Here is a 22080-nt window from a genome sequence, read left to right on the forward strand (position 1 = left end):
AGAACATCACTGTTCACTTAAAGGTGACCAGTAGGTATATAAGCAAAATAAATTGTCATGAAAAGGGGGGTGTATGACAGCAGGTTTAATTCTGTGAACTATAGATGCAGCACTGTTTACTCCATTGCACTAACCCATTCATTTCAGCAGATCTGCATGAGGGGATCAGGCTGTTGGTAGGAAGATCTGCATTTTTTTCATCTGTGGAATATTGTCACTGTCCATCCTGCATTTGCAATATGGCATCCTTATACATCTGTTAATAAAATTTCATCTTCTGTGCATCTAGTCCTAGCTTGCCTATCCACATCACATTTCTGGCATATTTTAAAGACTAGGGTAACACAGATTTGCTAAGTGCCTGAGAGTAGTTAATAGGCAATTTTAGCCAAACCTTATAACATGCTGGCATGGTCTTCCTTTGAAATCTTATGCAAGTAAAAGCTGTTCAAAACTTCAGAACAAATGCTTTTGTAGGATACAGCCTTTTGATTGCAAATTATTTCAGGCAAGGATTTTCTTCCTGTCTGGCAACTTCCTAGCACACTTTTGCAGCAGGATAAGCAAACAGCATATTACATTGAGGAGAAGACAGTCGGCTGGGGTGATTCATCATTGCTAATTTTCAACCTCTGAGAATCTGGCTCCACATGGAAGTCAGAGGTTATCCATATTCTGCAAAGGATCTGCAAATCAGGAATCCATGATGTGGAGATTCACTATATGGCTTGTTTCACTTGTTTGCTGTAATCAAGAATTACATGTACTCATTTGTCATGTTATACTAACTGTAGTCTAAGGTATGCTCAAACAGTGTGTATGGCAATATTTTGCTGTTAAATTGAATAACATTTTAGCATCTGCCAACGTGGGAGCTTTTGGGYGTGTCTTTTTTGCTGGGGTGGTATAAAATGCACTATTAGCAAGTTTGCTATTGCCTCTGCCCAGTGGTGCCTGCTTGGTCACCGTTTGATCAGTGAAAAAAAATCCAAACAATAATAAAAACAAAAAAAAAGCCCTCTGCTCTTGACTGACCTGCATGTGGGAAAACACTTGAAACGCCATTATTGAAGATGTATGCTAATTCTTGAACAGAGCAGAATCCTTCACTTCTCAATTCTTCTCAGCTTTTTGTAGAAGCAAAAGGGGAAAAAAAACCCAAAACAATATTTTGGAATATCATTGGCAAAGAAAGCCAGTATCAGTACTCCCCTGACAGGCTTTTCCTTCTCAGCTAAGCTATGAAGCATTTTTAATTGGGGACAAGAAACAACTATGGCAAATATTTGTCTTATGATGTACAAACAGATCTGTGAGCTAAAGCTGTGCATCCTGCTGTCTGAAGAGCATGACAGCAAGAAGGCAGGAGGGTTGACATAACCTATTGAAAGAGGAGTGACAGCAAGGCTGACAGTGAAGTTTAACTGGACAGTCAAGTGTGAAGGAAGGGCAACTGGACAGATGTCTGTAGATGAGAAGATCTTGGTGTTTATAGATGAGAAGAAAGGGCCAGGTACTAGTAGCTGTCTGAACAGGAAGTTCCATTTTATGTACTTATTTGTTTATTTATTTGTTTATTTATTTCTGTAGAGCTCCAGAGAACCACGTCCTATCACTGGATCACAGTGGGAAAAGCATTCTTCCTTTTATTTTGCCTTTGCCTCAGCCTTGCTGCCACATACCCCTAAAGTTTGTTGTGAAATCTAGACTCTGTTAAAATCAATGGGAATTTTGCCATGCAGTTCAGTGTGGCCAGGAATTTACTCAATACAAAACTCCAGCAATGTCAGCAATGCTGTACTTGCATAGACCAAGGCTAATTTTGGCCACAGGAAGGGAACATGCCCCACCCCCGCACCCACAAAGAAAGATTTAAGAAACTGTTGAAGGACAGTTAATAGTCATTTGCCAGATCTGTGTAAGCAGGAACTTGGAGGAAAAGCACACATCTACAATGCATAGACCAAAGGCATCTTGCAAACTCAATTTAACCAGCTTGTAGCCTACTCTCAGCAGTCTTTTTTTCCAGGGGCAGCCTGGGAATGAACTGCATAACATATTCATAGTTTCTGGGAAACATTGTGCTACTTTGCATGCCAATTCAGTGGACCTACATGTACATTATCCCTTGGGCTATATGAGTGGTAAGGCTTGGGATATACAGCTCTCACTGGCTCTTAGAAGGAGCTATGTTACCCAGACAGCTGGAAAAAAATGAGGACTGCTGATTTAGATCATGGTAGAATTTTCCTTAGAGATTCTTGTCAGTGCTTCTACCATTCAACCAGGAATAATTTGGGCTGCCAAATGAGTTGAGGGTGAAACCTGTTTCAGAACATATCTTTAGGTTCTGTAGCACATAAATGTAACAGATGAAGTTCTGAATCTTTTGAAGTCTACAGGAAAACTCCCCCTGACTTTGATGAGGTCTGAAAGTCATCTTCTTCCCATCACCTCCTTCTTCCCCCTTCACTCTATTCATGTCATAAAATCAAAACTGAGGTCCTTGTGTATTTTTGTATAGCTGCTTAGATTTCTGCTTTGAGCCATACACTAGCATTCAGGCTCTATTTGTATGTACAGAAGCCATACATATGCAATTGCAGTAACTGTGCATGAGAAGATTCTCAACAACCTTAGGCCTCAGCTTATAAAAATCTGATCCTGGAAGCTTTATGGCTCCAGACTCTTTAAAGGAGAGTCAGGGAGTTGAGTGATGTGTCTGTCTGCTAGATTTTGCAATGAGCTTTTTACTTAGGCATATTACCTGCAAGATGCTGAGTGCTGCTGTTTCTCTTTACAAGAGTCTCTTTGAAGGCATGGTGAAGTAGGATCTGATTCTGTGAGGTACAATAGTAGGAATCATGAGGAAAGAAAAGGCCTTAATTGACTCTGTCTTTAAATTTTCTGGAGTCCTTTGTATGGATTTTCTAGTGCATGGAAGAGCTTAATGCACCTTTCTCTTCTCTGTGGTACAAGGGGAACAAACAGTCCTTGCTGTAGTCAGTTGTATAAGTAGCACAAAAGTCATTTCGTCTTCAAAAGGTTTGCAGTTATTAGGCTTGAGACACATGGAAGTTTTACCTGGGTAATGACAGGAAGATCAGGCTCATTAGCTAATTAATTCTCCCAACAAGCAGATCACACCCCTTCTGCAGTCAGTTGGGCACAGGTGTGTTGGATATGTGTATGTGCACAAACATGCCCTTTGGAAAACAGCACATCCTTTTTGTGCAGTGGCGGCTGTTCATAATCATGTGTTGTTCCACTAAGGAGGGTATTAAGATATGTTTTAGTCGCTGTGAACTGGGATGTCTTATGTCTGTGAGATTGCCTACCCATATCTGCCTTGGTGTTCCAGATACTTTACATAATTTGAAATACAACAATAATATGACACCCATACGTTCATTTTACTGCCGTGTTTGATGCATAGAAAAACATTTGTAGCACTGAAGGTGCACTGATAAAACTTTAAAAACTTTTTAYTGTGGGAAAATAAGAACATAAGAGAAAAACATCCACTTCAGGTCCGAAGTCTTCAAAAAGCAAAGCTTTATACTCCCTCTGCTGGCTCAAAAGCAGCAGCTAACCACCAAGACTTCCTCTCAGAGATGGGCTAATACACTGACATTTATGCTGTTTCAGTATTAAAGGAAAAACTCATACGTTTAATAGCACTACTTTTTTTAGGAGAAGGATGAGCTAATAAGCCACTTATGAACATTTCTCACCTCATTCTTTTTTCCAAAAATAAAGGGCTGAAAAGAAAACGAAAGCATAGCTAAGCTGTATGATTCCACATTTCTACTTATGCCTAGGCTGAAGTACTGCTTCTGATCACATGATCTGTGGCCAAAAGGGGAAAGGACACATTTAGGGTGTCATTCCTAGCAAATAGAAAATAGCATGTTATTGTTCTTATTTCCTATTTTTTGCACRAGAATCACGTCTACATCGAATACAGCTATTCTCTGACTTTCRCTCTTTATTCTAGGTGTTTTGGAGGCTCTTAGGTTATTAATATAGTTTACCTACTTATTTATATGTTATAATGAATGTTAAGTAATGTCTTTTCTTTGCTTCTCCCTTAACAAATGGTAATAAATGGTAATATTGTCCTTTAGTAAATGGCCGCTTGCACTGGATTAATGAGCTGTAATTTATCCCATGTAATTCATTTCTTTTAACTAACCTGACTTTTTAAGTCTCTTATTTCTGGAAATATATATATTTACTTTTAACTGTCAAGTTGAAGAGAAGTATGCTTTGCTAATTCATTTTGTTATACCATAATTTTTGATGATGCCAAGGAAGAAGCCAGCTGCAACATGCTATTATTTTATTTAGTACTTCTCCAGTCTGGATACACTTTTGTTTGCAGGGGAAGAGCTGATAGGAGTGAACACAGAAAGGCTTGTACACTGAACTTTTTCTTCCTTCTACTATGGATTTTCTAGATTTACCAGATGTGATGTAAGCTGAGAAAGATTGCAGAAACTTTGGTTGGATGATGAAACATCACTGGTCAGGTATATCTTCAGGAAAAAGTGTGAATCTCCCTCTGGGGAATGGAACAGAAGTGGCAGAAATTGTCACATGTAGGGACATGGACATCAGCTCCATGCTGATTCCTCCATACTGTCCTTGCTGGAGGGAAGTGATGAAGAGAGAGGACAGCCACTGTTATGTAGTACTTGCTTGTTACCCATGTAGTACATGCTTGTTACCTGTGAACTGCAATTCTTTGCTCCTGGCTTCTGCCCCTTCTTGATCCACTTCCTCTTTTTCCTGCCTATAAAGAAGGGCATACTTGGAAGAAGAGTCAAGTTGTCAGCCAGGAAAGTCAAGGTCAGCTCTTTAATAGGCTTTTCTTCTGCAAGAAAAATTGCAGTGTGTGCTACTTTGGTATAATATAAAGGCTTCAGTATACAGCAGATGAGGAAAGCACATCTCGTCTGGACAAGGCTAGTTGAAGCCAACCTCAAGTCTGGCCAAGGTCAAAATATTAATGCACACATACAATAAATATCATATAGCTCTTGGGGAAATCAGGTGACACTCCCACCCTCAAACAACATCCTTGGCTACAGTCCCAGAATACTATGATTAATTTTGAAGGTTTGACTTAGTCTTAGGTGATGCATTCTGTTCTCTCCAAAAGCAATGACAGTGGTTAATGCCATGACCAAACAGACTTCTTAAAACAGAATCTTTATTTAGTACAGAGGCACTTCAAAGAAAACAGATTTGAAACCAATTAAAAAAATGTATGCGTATCTAGCTTTTCCCTGAGGCTTATCTTTCCCTAGATCTGGGAGGGCCTAACAATCTTCAGCCCTCTCCATGCACTTTTTTTTTCTCTTTCTCTTTCTTTCTCTCTCTCTTAGCATGTTTCCCCAGATGGCTTCTGACAAGTAACTACAGCAGGGTGGGAAAAGTTATTCCTTTTCCATGATGGGACAAAGCTTTTAAACATACATACAAACATAAATACATACAAAAATAAAAAATTTTTCCCCTCCAAAGCCTACTGTTGAATAACTAAAAGCAAATGATGTGGCATCTGATACAAATGTAATTTCATGCTTAAAAGAATATGTAATCATTTATACTAAGGAGAACATTTTCAATAGGCAACCATATGCTACTGGGATTCTTTAAAACATTGCTCCAGTAACTGGTCTTGACTGATCCTTAATGCTACAGAGTAGGTAAGAGCTTCAACATTGTTATCTGTGCAGGGTATGAGTTAAGACCTAGAAAGACCAAAGGGAAGAAGTGCATGTCATTTAAAAGGAGGAAGCCCAGGGAGGAGGATGTGGGTGGAAGCCTTGTTTTGAAATTAAGCAGTCAGGCAAAGAATAGTTAAATGAAGAGGAGAAGTGGAATCTCAACTCAGATTGGAGCTGGTGGATTGTACAACCTAAAGCAAAACTTCATAGCATGAGCTTTTATTTTGTTTGTAGGAGGCAAGCTGATGGGGAATCCTGAAGTGGGGTGGAATAAAAAGATCTCTGAGTTTAACCCAGACAAAGGACCAGAAGACATGATTGCCTTTAATAGGCACAGTTTTAAAGGAATCTGATTAGAGGGCCACATTCTGGATGCAAAAAAAAAAAAAAAAAAAAAAAAGCATGTAAGAGTGTTTATCTGTTGATAAGCCTCGCTATGCAGTCTCAGAGCAGTCTATAGTTTGGCTCCTGGTGTAATGATTTTGGTGATAAATAACTGTTCAAGGTAACGGTTCAAGTTAAGTGAGGTGAATGGGTAGTTGTACTTGACTTTCCCACATGCTGTTCAAACTGGGAAGCTGTTGGCATCTCTGGGGATGATGGAGATGATGTCTATTTCTCTTATTTTAAATGAAAGTAGTTTATGTTTAGACCTGAGAGAATTTTTCAACAACAATTTAATCAGAAATGTTACAATCCCACAGAAGATTTTCTAATAGGAAAAAGCTCCCCTCCCCATTTCTGTCCAGATTTAACATATGATTATCTTTATCAGTCAACAGAAGCTTTCTAATTCATGTTCTTTTTTTTTTCCCCAAGGATCCTTGCATTTAAATAAGCCTTACAGGAGCTTATTGATAGAATAATTGAAACGCATTGTTTGTTCCTTGTTTTTAGAGTGTGCAAAGAGATTCCTTCTTTGCTGTGATTTCTTAAATGACTAGTACAACCTTCCCTAAAATCATTCAGAAAATTTGCATAACTGATGATGGTGGCACTTTAGTTGTATTTCATTGACCAAATCACAAACATAGTTCCTAAAATTATCATTCCCACTAATTTTAGTTACCCCATGAGCGGTTCTATGACTGTCACAGGTACCATTGTGCTCATGCAGTCTCAGCCTGCCTCAAAGGTTTGTGCCAGCTTTTGGAAGTAAACATGATCAGGTACAGGTTGCAAAGTCAGATAGTATTACATTCCACAAAAGTATACCAAAAAAGGTCATCCTTCTTCTACATGCACACTCAGAAGGCAAATCATGCTCCACTGGTGGATAAAGCTTGGAGTAATGCTAGAGTTTGCAGTAGCTGCCCAAGCATAACCTGAAGTAAAATGCTTTGTATTCATCTAGCCCAAAGGCTCATGAAAAATGGATTTTACAGACAATATATTATTTTGTTATGTTACTTAATTTAGCATTATTCTCATATGCTGATTACTACCACCCACTCTGTGGTTAATTTAGAGCAAAGCCATCCAACTGGTAGCCTACAGGATATTGAGGCCCATAGGATGGTTCTAGTCCTCAGGACAAATACAGCATCACACAAAAATTATTTGCCCTGAGAAAACTTCTGTAAGATAATCCAGCCCACAGCTGTCAAGAAGTTGTGCAGCCCTAAGTTAGATCAGCTTTAGGAGTCTGAACAGCTCACATAATAAGCATAACATGTGCATGATGAGGAAAAGAACTGGGTTGTCGTGATGAGAGTGGGTGGAGAATGAATCAAATCCTACTTAAAATCACTCTCGATTACAACTGTGGGGACCCTATACAAACATTTACCCAAGTACTGAATCCACACAGTATTATGCCCCAAAATGAAATTTAAATGCTTGCATCAAGATTGGTATTGGTAAGAAAAGAAATAGGGACTGAGCTAAGGTAGATAGGCTGTGACATCTGACCAAGCCTATTCTTGTTTTCAGGAGCAAGATTAAGGTAAGTGATGCGGAAGGAGTCAGAGGAAGGCTAAAGGGTTAAATGGAAATTAAAAATTCAACATACTGCAAATAAGTCTTTCTGTCTGTCTTCTTTTTCTCTTTCTTTCTCCCTTTTCTCCACTTCCAATAGGCTAAGCGGTCTCCCAGACACTTCATCTAACCTGTAGCTGCACAGGAAAGGTTGAATTTTTCTTCAGATAGTTGCAGTATGGTTAACGAAGAGAAAAAGACACTTTTAGAGCACAGTTCACCAGACCTTTTAGATGTCTGCCACAGGTTAAGATGAGAGACATCACACAAGTGCTTGTTGCTCTCCAGTAACTATAAAGGAAACCAGGTGACTAACTTGGAGGTAGATATCTTTGAACACTGCTAGATTAGTTTCACCATGGATGACCTTTTTAGATCAGGTGAAATACATTGTAATTCAGCTCCTATCTCTAGGCTTCTTCCTAGTCTTAGATTGGAAGAGGATTGGTGGTAAATTGATCTTTTATATAAATAAACTGGATTGCTGTGAGATCAATATCCTGTATGCATAAGACAGAAAAGACAAGAATTATTTATCTAAGTTAGTTCTATACCAGTATACACTGGAGCAATTCATATAATACAGGGTAAAGTAAGAGGGAATAATACAAAAACTGTGATCATAAACCTCTTCTTTACATCTGCAGATAGAGAAACTGATTGTTCCCTTGGATACTTTTGCTAGATTTAACCTCTGTTCTGTAGAGAGGTTTATTTTCTCCTTATGAGAAACAGTATTGTCTTGTATTGCAGCATATACTGGCTGCTGGATCAACCGTCATTGGATAACAATGTATAATTGCATACTGCCTACATGAGAATATCCTGTCGCCTTGTCTCCAAGAATAACTTTACTGCAGACTACATTGTTCTTCAGGGTCACTGCCAGTTAAGTCATAGGCTGCAGACCTCCAAGAACTGGAAGAGTTATTCTAAACCATGTTTAAGAAAACAACAACAACAAAACCCCAAAGGTGAAATTTTCAAGTAAGAAAATTAAGCATGCAAATGTTAAGAAGTTGGCTTGTCTCTACAACCTTAACACTCTCTTTATACTATAACTTTTAACCACATGGTTGTGTACTATTTTTCTGTTGGGCTCCTGCCTCATTTAGTGCACAGCACAGTTTGTGTTCATTGATTTTCTGCTTACTTGACATTTCTTATGTGTTATTTTATACTGTTGATTATGAATTGTTTACAAATGTGTTATAGTTCAGACATTCTTGTCTTGCTGTCCTTTCTGTCTCTTGCTGACTGCAGTGGCAGTTCTAGGTGTTATAGCTCTAGAGGGTAAGGCCTTGCATGACCGTAAGGAAGTTCAGCACGTCTGTAAGAGTGGGGAAATTTCCTCTTTTTTTTTTTCTTTTCAGTATTTTTAGAGGTCTTTCCTTTCACTGACACAGCTGTAGCACTGAGAAAATGACTGCCTTAAATATGGTCTTTCACGGTTGCAATCACTGCAAAAATAAAGAGGCAAAAGGAATAAAAGGCCATTTATCTGTGTATTAGGGACAAAGTTAATGTTCTGCTGCTGTTTAGAAGCCCAGATATAAGTAAACATACATTTTCATAAATGTTGTTCATTTATCTTTTTCTCCATGTCTCCCACAAGTTCTTATCACTAATGAGATATGCAGTTGTCACAGTAGTTTTTAAATCAACAAAGGTAAATAGAGATGGACTTTCATCACTTTTCTACATCTATGGTGGAATGGCTAATGTTAGATTATTGTTTACTAGTGAACGGTGTCCATCATTTGGTGTTACCTTAGTTGCAACATGGATACTGTATGGTTTTTACTGTAAATAAAATACTTCTTTACTTAAAAAAAAAAGAATTTGACAAATATTAGATTTTCTTCTTTAAACAGTTGTTTTACTGAATCATGCAGAGTGCTTTAATATGATGATTTCAAATTGAGCAAAATACATTAAATTAAAATTGGTAATTTTAGACTGGATTTCCAAACAATTCAGTGACATCGGTTTTCCTGTTGGGTCCACTGATTCTGCTATCCTTTCCATTAGGAAAGAAAGATTATGAAGATAGAGCAGTTTTGTTTGACATCAGAAATGGGTATGTGTGTCCATCGTGTAGACTGCACATACAATACAGTCTCAGAAGACCTAAAGGAGTGCATATTTCTCCATGCAGCTACCGGACTACAGGCAGTACTTGTGCTCCATTTTAGAGATGACAGGGCCCACCAAGGTGACGGTATGTCAGCAGTGTTATGTCTTGTAATGATTATGCACTACATTTTCATTCATGCTGATGGCTTCCTCGTGTTCCCAGTGTGGTGCCATTAAAGGTGTTAAAGCTCTCTAAATTATTTCCGTTCTTCCTACTATAAAATACTTTTCCAAATGGACTCTTTTGATAGCTCACATCTACATAGCATATATAATCTGAAACTTCTGAAAGCGATTAGGGTGACATTGTCTCATTACATCCCTTTTGACTGAAGAGATTACACATTGACAATACCTCTTAGGTCTTTTAGTTTCTTTCCGTGCCAATGTCAACTTTTTTCTACCCATGCCTTTTTCTGTTGGCTTAACCAGTTAACATTAGGTATTTCTAGTAAGGCATTATTTCTGGGGTTATTAGAACTCACTACTGAATGCTTTGCTAATATTGAGACTCACATTCATCTGTATTAATGCTGTCCTCTTCAATTTACTTTCTCTCAAACTGTCCTAAATAACCCTGTGCCCTTTTGTGGTAAAATCTTAGTTTTGCTTAAGTTCATGGGAATTTTGGCATTGACTTCCAAGGGGATAGGTTTTTACACTTTAGTTTATGAAGGTTTACTTGTGTTTTTCTGGGTGAGGAAATCTTATATTCAATCCTTACCATGAAGTTTTGGGAGTATAGAATTAGAATGAAACTCAACACACAGTCAGAATAATGAACCAAAAGAGTCCATTAACCAGATCTGATACACATAAGAATATCATGTTAATGGTCCATTTCTCCCATTCCAAATAGTGGACTTTAAAAAAATAGTCTTTTGAAATTTGAATTTTCTTTCATTTTTGGGGTCAGCTTTGTAAAAGCTGCACTCATAAATTCAGAATCCTAGACTTTCTGGATATTAGGAAAACAGGGGTGGAATTTGTCTCATCTGACTTGAGGCATATGTGAGTTACATGTCTAAGTTTAAATTAGGCTGCTTTTTATACTTACAGGAGAAAAGTAGATATCTTTGGAGAGGATGTGACCTTATCACAGAAGTCTACATTGTGTTGAGGTTAATTTCCTGTTTCACTTCATTGACCCTGAAAAACCTAGAGGGACTAGCTCAAAGATATCTTAAGCTTTCATTGCCTAAGATAGAACAGTTGAACCACACCCTAAATTTCCTATGCCCTGTGCCAAGGATAGGTCTCTTGATTAATCTTGACTCCTAAGTACCTCAAAAGTACACTCTGTATCTCTGAGTAGTCCTTTTCTGGACCTCGTCCCAGCAGTTGATGACGATTTTGAACACACTAGTTCTAGTTGTCTGTACCTCTTTATTTTTCATGTTAAATGCAAGATACAATTCAGGTTTGTATCTTGTTCCTCCTTAAATTGCAACTTCCTTCCTTTTCCTTTTATTAGTATAGTCTCTTTTTTTCTCTCTACTTCTTTCCCCCTTTCTGTAGCTATAAAGTCCTGTTATTCTTTGTTTCCCTTTTTGGCCGCTGCAGACTTAAGACTCTTTTGATTCTTTTCCTGCCACTCCTTCCTGTACATGAACTTTGAACTCTGAACAGCTCTCATGAAGATACTCTGACTATCGCTTTGCCTTTTTATCTCCTGTTTTTTCACAGATGAGTTTTAATCCTGTTGTATTTTCCCAGAAAATCTCCAATTTTCTTTCACAATGTTACATTTTTAACATTTTTTTCTCATCAAATATTCAAATAAGTTCTCTAAAATCTTTCTGGAACTGAAACTGATTTCCTTCCACTGTTCTGCTCTGTGAATTATTTTCTCACTATAGTGTATTCAAATACACTATACTTCCATATTTTCAGTGTCCTTGTCCCAGTAAGGAAACTTTGATCCAATTCATCATTTTTATTTCCCAGTAGGGAAACTTTGACTCAACTCATTATTTTTATCCTTTGGAATTTACTGTGTGAAATTGATATCTTTGCATCTCTATGTGTTATCCCGAGACTCGATCAACTAAACTCCACTTAGAGGAATGGTTTTGCCTTTCCTGGCTCTGTTCCAGAATGGTGGCTTAAAAGAAATGCATACTATTATCACTATGTTTTGTTTGTTTGTTTGTTTGTTTGTTTCATTTCTTTTTTGCTTACCCAATGATTTCACCGTCTTACTCTTGTCACTATCAAAATTATAGCATATTGTCTTTGAATGCATTATCTAACATTTTTTACACCTCTCTTTTCTCCACCCTACCTTACCCATGCATACTGCACCCTTCCATCTGTCTTTTCAACACACAAGGATTATCCCACTAAATTTCAGTTAGTCTTTCTAGATCGTAATCTCCTTTATTTAGTACAGCACCTTCCAGTTGTTGCTTGTTTCCCCACACATTTGCGTCAGGCATTATATTCTTGTTATCCTTCATCTTTTGCTTCAGAACAATTTTAGTTTCTCCCTTAATTTGTATGTTGGAAGTACATGAGGGATTATTCAAATTAAGTGAAAGCTTTCCCTTTCCCTCCTTCTCCTGAAGGTTTGCAGCCTGCCTAACAGGCCTTGCCAGTTCTGAACCTAAAAGGCTGGCAACCTGTCTGCATAAGTGGAGACAGTGTAATCCAAACAGTTGGCTCTCGTTGCAAAAGGCATTCCAGTGATCTGCGAATTCAAAACCCTGCAATATACTCTATCAGATCTTCCATTGGTTGGTGTCCAGTATCAGCATTTTACTTTCTTCACCCATGTTTGGCACAGAAAAACTTCTGAGAGTTACTTATCTGCACAGTTCCAATTAATTTTTTTTCTTATTGTCTGAATAATAGTTGCTTGTATATTATATAAATGTACTTCATTAGTGTCATTTGTTCCTATAGGGAATATGATGATTAGAAATTCCGGAGCATTGCTCAATAAATCTAGCAACACCTTTGTTATGACAGTCCTTTAGTCTGGCATGTGTTAGAAGGCTCTCTATCATGTTTTCCTTATATAATGTTTTGAACTACTTTCCCTATATAGAAAGTAATCATTTGGGACTGCAGATCTCTTCTGTCTTTCTGACAGCTCTCTTTCAGTGCTTACACTTTGGTCATAGGTTGTTGTAACTATTTTCTTCATATCATAAGAATAACACACCTGTTGCATGTGCTAACACTGTTTCCATTCATATTTCCCTTCTGTTTTTCTTTTTTCTGTTCTTTTTTTTTTTCCTTCACAATTCTCTCATGCCGCCGGGGTTTACTTTTCTCCTCTTCTATATCTAGAGTCTCTGTTGCCTCACCATTTTTTGATAGTTCCTCCTTTGGTCTCTGCTCAGTCCCTGTTCCTTTCCAGTCTGCACTTCATTTCCCAGCACCACCAGGTTTGTAATGGAAAGATCTAGGGCATTTTTTGAGCAGCTGTTTCTTTCTATTACAGCCTTTTGCAGCTCCTAACCAAAACTCCCTTTTTAAGAGTTGCTACACTGATTGTAAATGTTCTGTAGATAATGGTTCCCATCACTGCCATGTTTTATACCTGATTTACCATTTATTACCTAGCCCCACGTGTCTCAGGTGATTCTAGCTGGCAATATGACCAAAAATATGAGAGTGGGAAAGCTGGAGGAGAGGTAGGCCTGTAGTATGCTAAGGAAACATCATTCTGCAGGTCCTGTCTTCAGCCTGCAGAAAGGTTGTTCACAACTTTTAGCTTGGGGACATTTTGCTGCCAAAACCTTGCAGTTTTGTTATAGTCATGGGTAATCAAAATAAAGGAAAAAGGTAAACAGGGTTAGCTAAGTGTATATAATCCATGGAACAACCATCATAATGCTTAATTTTCAAAGTGTTTTACCAAACAGGGAATATAATCCTGTGGAAGAGGTGCAGCAATCCTGTTTGAGAATGGATCACCTGAGGGTCCCTCTCCGTAGCTGGGAGGAACCAATAGGTTTCCTTGGCTGAGTGAGAGGAAAATTAAGATGCTTAAGGAGAAACCAGCAGAACAAGCAGGTGCCTACTCCTTATCAGTGCCCTGAGAGTTGCCTGAACTGCTTCTTGCCCCTGGAGATGGGCAGGGGAACGGGACCAGGTGTTGTCTCCCTCCCTCTGGGAAAGCTCCTGTCTTCTCTGCATAAGGTATGATCCTTGTTATACCCGTGTGTAAACTACATGGCTTTCATTCTCCATATGGCCAGGCTATGATTAGTTATAATGGAGAATGGTGGAAAAAAGGAAATTTCCTTTGATTCAAGGTTGATTAGCCTCTAAGCAAGTTTTATAAGAAGCCGGTTTGGTGCTAGTGATGTAGTTCTGTGCACAGGTGGAACGTGGGGCAATAGAAAGCACACATTGGTCACACGTGCCCTGAACTTCACTATATACCCTTGTTCTGCGTGAGAGGTTGCAATAGTTTGCTAGTGATGGCTTCCTTCAGACAGGAATTCCTCACTAGGAATTGTAATATCGATTAAGATTGCTTTGTTCTAGGGAGATCTGAGTCCCACTTTCTTGCAGAACAGATTCTCTAAGGAAGCGAAGGTCATCAGCCTGATTCTCTGTATAGGGAATTAATTTCTTCCTTTTCTGACCTGATGGACAGTATGTTCACATCTCCAGCCAAACACGCATATACATTTATTCACTTTGTTTCTGACACATTTCAGCTGACTGGCTTCAGAAACAATGTTTGATGCATGCAGAGTAGTACCAGGAGAAAAAGCATCCTCTTCTCTAATGCACGGATTTTTTTTTTTTTTTTAATATAATCTTGAATTTAAGAAACATAGCTAGAAACTAAATTATTCAGCAGGATGAAGGGGAAATAGCTAATGTGTCACATTCATCAGTGATGCATGAAGAACTGACTTTAAACAACGAATTATTTTAAAACTGAATTTCAGCCATCCAAAGATGAATGAGAATTTTTCTCAGTACTGGTCAAGCTGTGAACAGGCCAACCTGAAGAAGAAAATTGTCTCCCTTTCTCAGTCACCTGAATACAATTTTCTGAAAAAGGGATTTAATTTTGTTATCCTTGGATAGTTGACTTCTGTTGATACTCTGCTCTTTGGATGATTTGCATCATTTTTCCCCTCGTATTTTTTTCTCATCTTATTAAAAAGCATACATGTAAATTTTACAGGCCACCAAGATAAAATGACTGAATAAGAAACAACACTAATGGAGACATTCTAGAAGAGAATTTTGCCATTTTGTCAAAAAGAGTTGCAATTGAACTTATTAATATTAAGTGGAAAAAAAACTTTAAAAATGAGAGGTAAATTTGCATCCTCCTAGTAATTTTCCATTCTCAAGAGAAAAGCTCAGTTTTATCCAAAACAACTCAATCCTTATTCTTATCACTAATGTACATAGCATGATTGATATTACATTTCACTACGTAAACATTGCTTTAATACTTCTCATTTCTTCTGCTCAAGTAACCCTGAATAAATACAGTATCTGGCACAAGATGCTATGCCTATGGCATTGTTTCAAAACAAGGGGCTTTGTGTTGTGCAAGATGGAGCTCTCAGAGACATAGCAAAGCCTCCACTTTAAAACTTCACTTTTGGAAAGGAGTTTCATCTAACAAAAGCCCTAATCCAACATTCAGGGCTCTGGATCCTTACCTCAACAGATAATGCCAGTAGCGTCAGATCAAGATCTAGGTATGAAGAGGTCTTGAAATCAACAGGAATAACCCAGTTTTGGATTAGACCTGAAATATGGACAGCTTTAGGGAAACGTCCTAGATTCTGTTTGTTGCAAGTGCAAAAGCACTGTAAAAATACTCTCTTTGTTCTGTTGGGGCGGGCAATAAGAGAAGCAGGAAAAGAGGAAGGAAATGAGTGCCTGTCTAATTATGCTTCTATAAATGTCTTCAAATACTTTGCTAACGTGGTCTGGGAAACTTTTTCAAAACCAAAACAGGCAAATGTGCAGCTTGCTTGTGCAGTTAAAGTGGGCTATTTGCACTTATCAGGCTTGGCTAGGCAAGTTTCAGGAAAGCTTGGCTTTAAGTGCGAAGCCATACCACATCCTTTGCTGTGTCACAGTGGCCAAAACAAATGACAGCTAAAGCTATCTAGAACATAGTCTTGACTTCTAGGCTCTGAAACCTCGAAGAAATCCTGCATTTGACTGTAGTAACTATCCTGGTGAGGTTATGAAACTATAATCACTTCCCACCAATGGCAATATTTAGGTTGAAGGCCCAGTGTCCTTGGATGCATCTAAACAGCTAAATAAAAGAAGGCAAGGAAGAGAAGCTGAGTATTGGATCTTTGATTGTAGGCACTGCTTAATTGCTGGCTCACTCCCAGGCTCAGAGAGGATCTCTCCAAACAACTGTTTCTGAGTCAATACATGGCACAGTTCTGCGAATAATTTGTTCCAGGGACCACCTCCAAAGACTGTGTCACTTTTTGTTTTGGTCTCTAGCTCTCTTTTATTTACCAACATAGACAGAGCCATTGGGTTTGTGTTGGCTTGCAGTCTTATGAAGTTTTTCTAGTAAAGTCTACAAAATCTTTCATGGTGATTCTGTTTCTCAGTGACTTCACCTCAACAAATTTCAGCTTCAAGGTCCAGCCTGTCCAAATCCCTGTCTGGCCTACAGTTTATTTCCTCTAGCCAGCACATCCAAATGTCTCCAAATGTCTGTGACCTAGTGTTTTATTCAAATGAATCTTTTTTCTTTTTATAATCGCCTAGGTGTTGATTTTTTTTGTTGTTTGAAAATTGGAACTGAACTCAACACAAACACAACAGAGTTAAAGTTATTCCTTATGCATCCTTTGCATGTTAGATGTTTAATATGCTGGTAAAACTGATTTCTTCTACCTCTGCTGAGCCAGCACAAGTATATGTAGAACAATTTGCAACGTGTTTTATCTATCAGTCTCTTAATTGATAATCATTTGTTTTTAAAACATATAAAACACAGTACCCCAACTTAAGTCTCCAACCTTGACTTGGCAGTTTGGCAATATCAGACTGTATTTTTGAATGAAATAAATTTGATATAGAGGGAGAACATATATCTCAAACACTAAGATGGCTTTTTTAAAGAAAGTTTAAAAATATATTTTTTGATAGCATATAGTTGTGTTTTGTGAAGGCCTGGAAGGTGGCCTAGTAAACTCTTTCTTGTAATCAATGAAGTTGCATAGTAAAGGAATGAAAACTATGTATTGATATGAGAAATATATATTGATATGAGAAATATAAATATCGATGTCTTGATGTGTGGGGGCCAAGGAATGGTTAGAATGGTTTCCATAGTTCATTAGGGAAAAGAAAAATATACAGAGTATCAATCCCCACACCCAACAATTTCTTATTAGTCTGGTTATTCATAGCGCTGCCACGCACAGTGGAAAGTATTCAGGGCTATTACCATCCTTGTGATATTTTAGGGAAACTCCTCTCTTCAGAGTTTTACAATTACTGTGTTTGAAATTAGGCATATTTTCCTTCAAAAAGCAAGGAATATACATCTACAACAAAAAGGATAAGCCTACTCAATCCATTCAAAATGGTCATTGAGTTGCCTCTACTTTTGGTTCTCCATGCTTGTAGCACCTCACTTCTGTCTTGTAGTCATGCCTAGTCTAAGGCTTAGTTCCTTTTCCTGACACTTCACTATTCCTTTTATTTCCTACTGAGCTTTTTCAGATGTTATTTATGTTATATAATGTGCATATTTAGTTTTTATTTTTGTGTATAAACATTAATCAGAAATTAAGTTGTATCAGTAACACTTCAGAAAAATGTTTCATGCTGATAATCAGTATATAATAAACAATAAATACTGTGAAGTATTTTTTTGGTGCTGCAAATGCTGTTCAGTAACAATTGTGTGGAGGTATATTCAGATACTTGGTCCACTTGTCTTGAAGTTAAAGGCAAATTTCTAACTTTCTGTGTAAGCAGAAGGATTGATCCTATTCTTATGTGGAAAAGAGTTACTTTTTAGAGTAACTCTCTTTTTTGTGTATATTGTCAACATTTTTGTTTTCAGACTCCCTAATTTCAGTAATTCCTTAAGGTATATTGATAAGTAAACTCTTTGCTTGAAAAGTGTTGCATAGCAAGTCAAATTTAGTATTCTTCAGTATTTCACACTTCAGAAAATTTAGTTTATCTTTATTTAACTGAATTCATCTTCTGTGTCAAATAACAACTACCCTAGGAAGAAATGCATCTTGGGATATGACATCCTCAAGAATATTTATTTAGAATATATAAGATCTCAAAAACATAGCACTGGGATTAGTAGTTGATTGATTGATTGATTGATTGAATTCTTGCATTTCACATACTTGTGTGCTTATTCATGGAAGGTACCTCTAATCTCAGAATTAGTGTTTTTATAAACTGTTAATGTTAAAATGCAATGCAGAGCTGTTGATTCAGTTTATATCACTAGATATTAATTTCTCTGAAAGTCTGAACTTTTTTGCTGTGTAAGGTTCTTTTTTTTTTTAAAGGGCTACTATTGTGCAGTGTCGACAGCACAACATGAAAACTCCTGCTGAGCTTGTCTATACAAATGTTTTGCTATGGCTGAGCATAATGTTCTTTGTTAGCCTACCCAATGAATATAAAAAGGGAATATGAATACATGTAGCAGAGAAATGAAGTGTTTTTGAAAGGCCTCTCCTCTGAAAGAAAGAACAAAGCAGGATTGGTAAGACTAAGCAAGTTGGTTATATTTTTTTCTACCTTGGGTGGCTCTGAGGTTTGACTGAATGCCAGCTAACAAATTAGGTCATTGATATGTTACTTTTGTGCATGGAGTAATTCTTAATGTCTTATGGTCTGTCCATACATGCTAGATTAATCTTAATTTACAACATCCTTCTTTCTCATTTTGAAAAAGAATTTTTGCTGTCAGAAGAAACCCTAGTGATTCAGTAACAGCCCTCCCCCCTCTGAAAAAAAGAACAAATCAAAAGGGAACAGAACTTGTCGGAAGTTATTTTATTTAAAGTCACCTCCCATGAAAAAGAATAATAAATAAAACCCACAACAGAGACTCTAATTCCTCTTAAGCCCATTATGCTTGAGCTAGAGAAAAATGACATATTATCATTTTCTCTGACAAGTAGGTAAAAACTTTTTCAAAGGTTAAAAAAATGTTAACCGCAGTGTATTACAATATACATATGTTTATTTCATGAGCCTGAGTTCTCTTGGAGTTGAGAGAACTGAATGCAAAACAGCTATAAAATCCTACTGTACAGGTCAGGTAGTGATTTACATATATTTTGCAAAAGACAATTTAGCAGAAAATTGGGCCYGTGTCTTCTTCCCTTGCTTTTCAATTTTCAGCGCATAGCAGATTTGGCAAACGGAGTGCAACGTTCACGTTTGGTCTCCCTTCTGGATCAGCTCCTCGCTCTAGGGTTGTCAGATTCTCATGTGTTCAACAGATTTTCAGGCCGGCAACTGTAATTCCCTCTGCAATTACTGCTGCACACCACCCAGAGCCTCCGCGAAGCCACCTGGTAGGGAGACAGGCTGTCTCCCACTTTCATCTCTCACTCTTCCTTTCCCACCCCGATTGACCAGCAAAAGACACGGAGGAGAAGAAAGAGGAAGTGGCTGGCACTGGTTGCTTTAGGAAGGTCAATTAAAGGCTGAGAGTGGGGAAAGACAGGATTAAAGGGCTGAATTGGCGGGGATGCTATTTAGGGAGCAGGGAACTGAGGAAGAGAAGGCTTTGAGAAATGCGACAGAGGAGGCGGAGGAGGGCTCTGACTGCAGGAGAATCGGGGAAGAGGAACCTCAGGAATGGGGACTTTGGAAGCATAATCAAAGAAAGGCAATTGATGATGATAACTGATAATTTAAGGGGAAAGAGGTCCTGGCAGAAGGATAAGGCAAGAGCCTAGGATTTTCTTAGACCCTGTTCTGTCAGGAACCCAACTCAAATATTTCAGTGCCGTAATTCTTGCTTGAATGTCACGTAAGCTGCTGGTGTGTAAATTTTGTACAAATTATAAAATGTGAGGCATGTCAAATGGGGACAGCAGGACATAGCCTTCCAATGATAAAACTGAAATAAATTGTACAGTATGATGCATATTACACTGTGTACAGTGGAGTATGCACAGCATATTTCTGTTTCCCTGGTTTTGTTTGTTTGTTTGTTTGTTTGTTTAATTGTCCTTTCTGAGCTTTCTGCCATGTAGGTACTGTCACTTTTTGTATCACCCTCTATCTTTTAGATGCACTCTCACAAGAAGAAAGGTCATGTCTGTACAGCTAAATAAAGGACCACCAAAGAGAATGCTAAGCACTGGATCCCTTGTTGCAACTCAATATATGTATGTATATACATAAATATTATTGGGAATATATATAAATATTATTGGGAATTAAGAGTCGCTGAGATAGGAGTATTTAGAAGACTGATAAATCAGGCCAATTTTAAACATTACAATATGAGTTTATTAGACTGATATTTATAAATAAGACAGTGCAAATGATTAATTCTTATTCATTATCAATCATTATTATTACATGTTCAAAACGTAGTCCTTGATAGTTAAAAATTAGTCCTTAACAGTTATATCCTAAATTAGCTATTGATTGTCCACACTCATTCTCTGGCTCTGTTCTGGACTAGCGCAGCTCACTCTCTCCAGAGTCTCCAGACTGCCACCTCTAAGAGCTCACTCCTAGCCTCCCTATTGTATTTATTCATCTAGACATGTTGAGATTTATTGATCTACAGCAATAAAATAACATGGTGATCATCTTACTCACCAGAGGATGGATGTTCTCACTTCCTGTCCGTCTTTAAGAAGGGTTTTTGTTTATAAGGAGGATAAAAAATGTATACTCACAGCAGTAGCAATTTCCACTTCTACATATTAGGACTGGATTACAGTTTATTCTCAAAATAGTATTTTTTTTTCCATCTGGCTTAGTTTGACTGGATCTTCCTTTCTCAGAAAATTGAAAAGAAATACTCATCTAGCTTTTTTTTTTTTGGGGGGGGGGTACTTACTGTTGCTGTTTTGTTTTGTCCTTTAGCAGCATTCTCTAATAGAACTGTATCTGTTTTCTGAAGGGATTGTAAGTCACACAAAATGTATTGCTTGGTATGTCATTGGAAAATACCATTTTTACCTTCTTTATCTAAGTCACAATGCAAGCCTGTACTGTTAGTGCACAAGGAACAAAAACATTTCTTCTAACACTGGGTAAGTATAGTTAGGCCAAAAGGTCTGTGACAGTAGCCCATACAGAATTACAGGCATGCTGTGCAGGCTTTTTATAAATGAATTAGCAAAGGTATTTTTTGCCATGACTTTTGTGCAAATGGAACTGAGCAAACCATTAAGGACACCTCATCTTTCACGTACACTATCTCAGAAGGGTGTGCCACTCTTCTTCTTGCTACAGCTTTGCATTGTCTCTTCCCTCCAGGGACACAGCCGATATTTATCTCTGTACCTTGCACTATAGTCAGACAGAAGCTTTATTAATAATGACAATGGCACATCCTTTGCTGCTTCTTCCTGCAATAATTCACTTGGAGCCTTCTCAGATGTTATCTTCATGTTTTGTAGTGGCTATAAATAAGAAAGTATTTACGATGAATTGTTTCCAAACAATTAATTACTAAGGTATGTGCTAAGTTTATACTGTCTTTGTTACACCCAGACTCAGAACAAGCGGCAGAAACAATTAGATAAGTGCAGTTCTTCACATTTGGGATATGAAAAATATCTACTCTCCTATCAGTGCAGACTCATTTCCATTTGCAAAATATGAGGTAGCATCCTGGATAAATTTGCCCCTGGATAAATTGTTTTTTGGTAGGAATACAAGTACTAACAAGAAAAAGAGCAGAGCTGAATTTTTCATTTGGTAGTTGTATTTAAATGAGAGTAATAATATTTAACATGTATATCACATCTTTTCTTATTTGTAAGTCTCAAAGGAGTTTATAGAAGCGGACAGCACTAAACATGTGAAAAATGGAGACACCAGAGATTAATTGCATTATCCAAGTCACATAGCTTCTCAGAAGCAGAGAATGGAAATCATGGCTCCATGCATTGAGAGAGAAACGTTGAAGTTCTTGGGTGTCTATAAGTGATGACGATTTGTCTTTTATCATAACCCTCAACAAAAATTTTAGACACCTTAATAACAGAGATGAATGAATAGAATTAGGTTTAAAATAAGTTTTCTTTAC

Source organism: Apteryx rowi, unplaced genomic scaffold (genome assembly GCF_003343035.1).
Source record: "Apteryx rowi isolate R43461 unplaced genomic scaffold, aptRow1 scaffold_244, whole genome shotgun sequence".
In the NCBI taxonomy this organism is placed as follows: domain Eukaryota; kingdom Metazoa; phylum Chordata; class Aves; order Apterygiformes; family Apterygidae; genus Apteryx; species Apteryx rowi.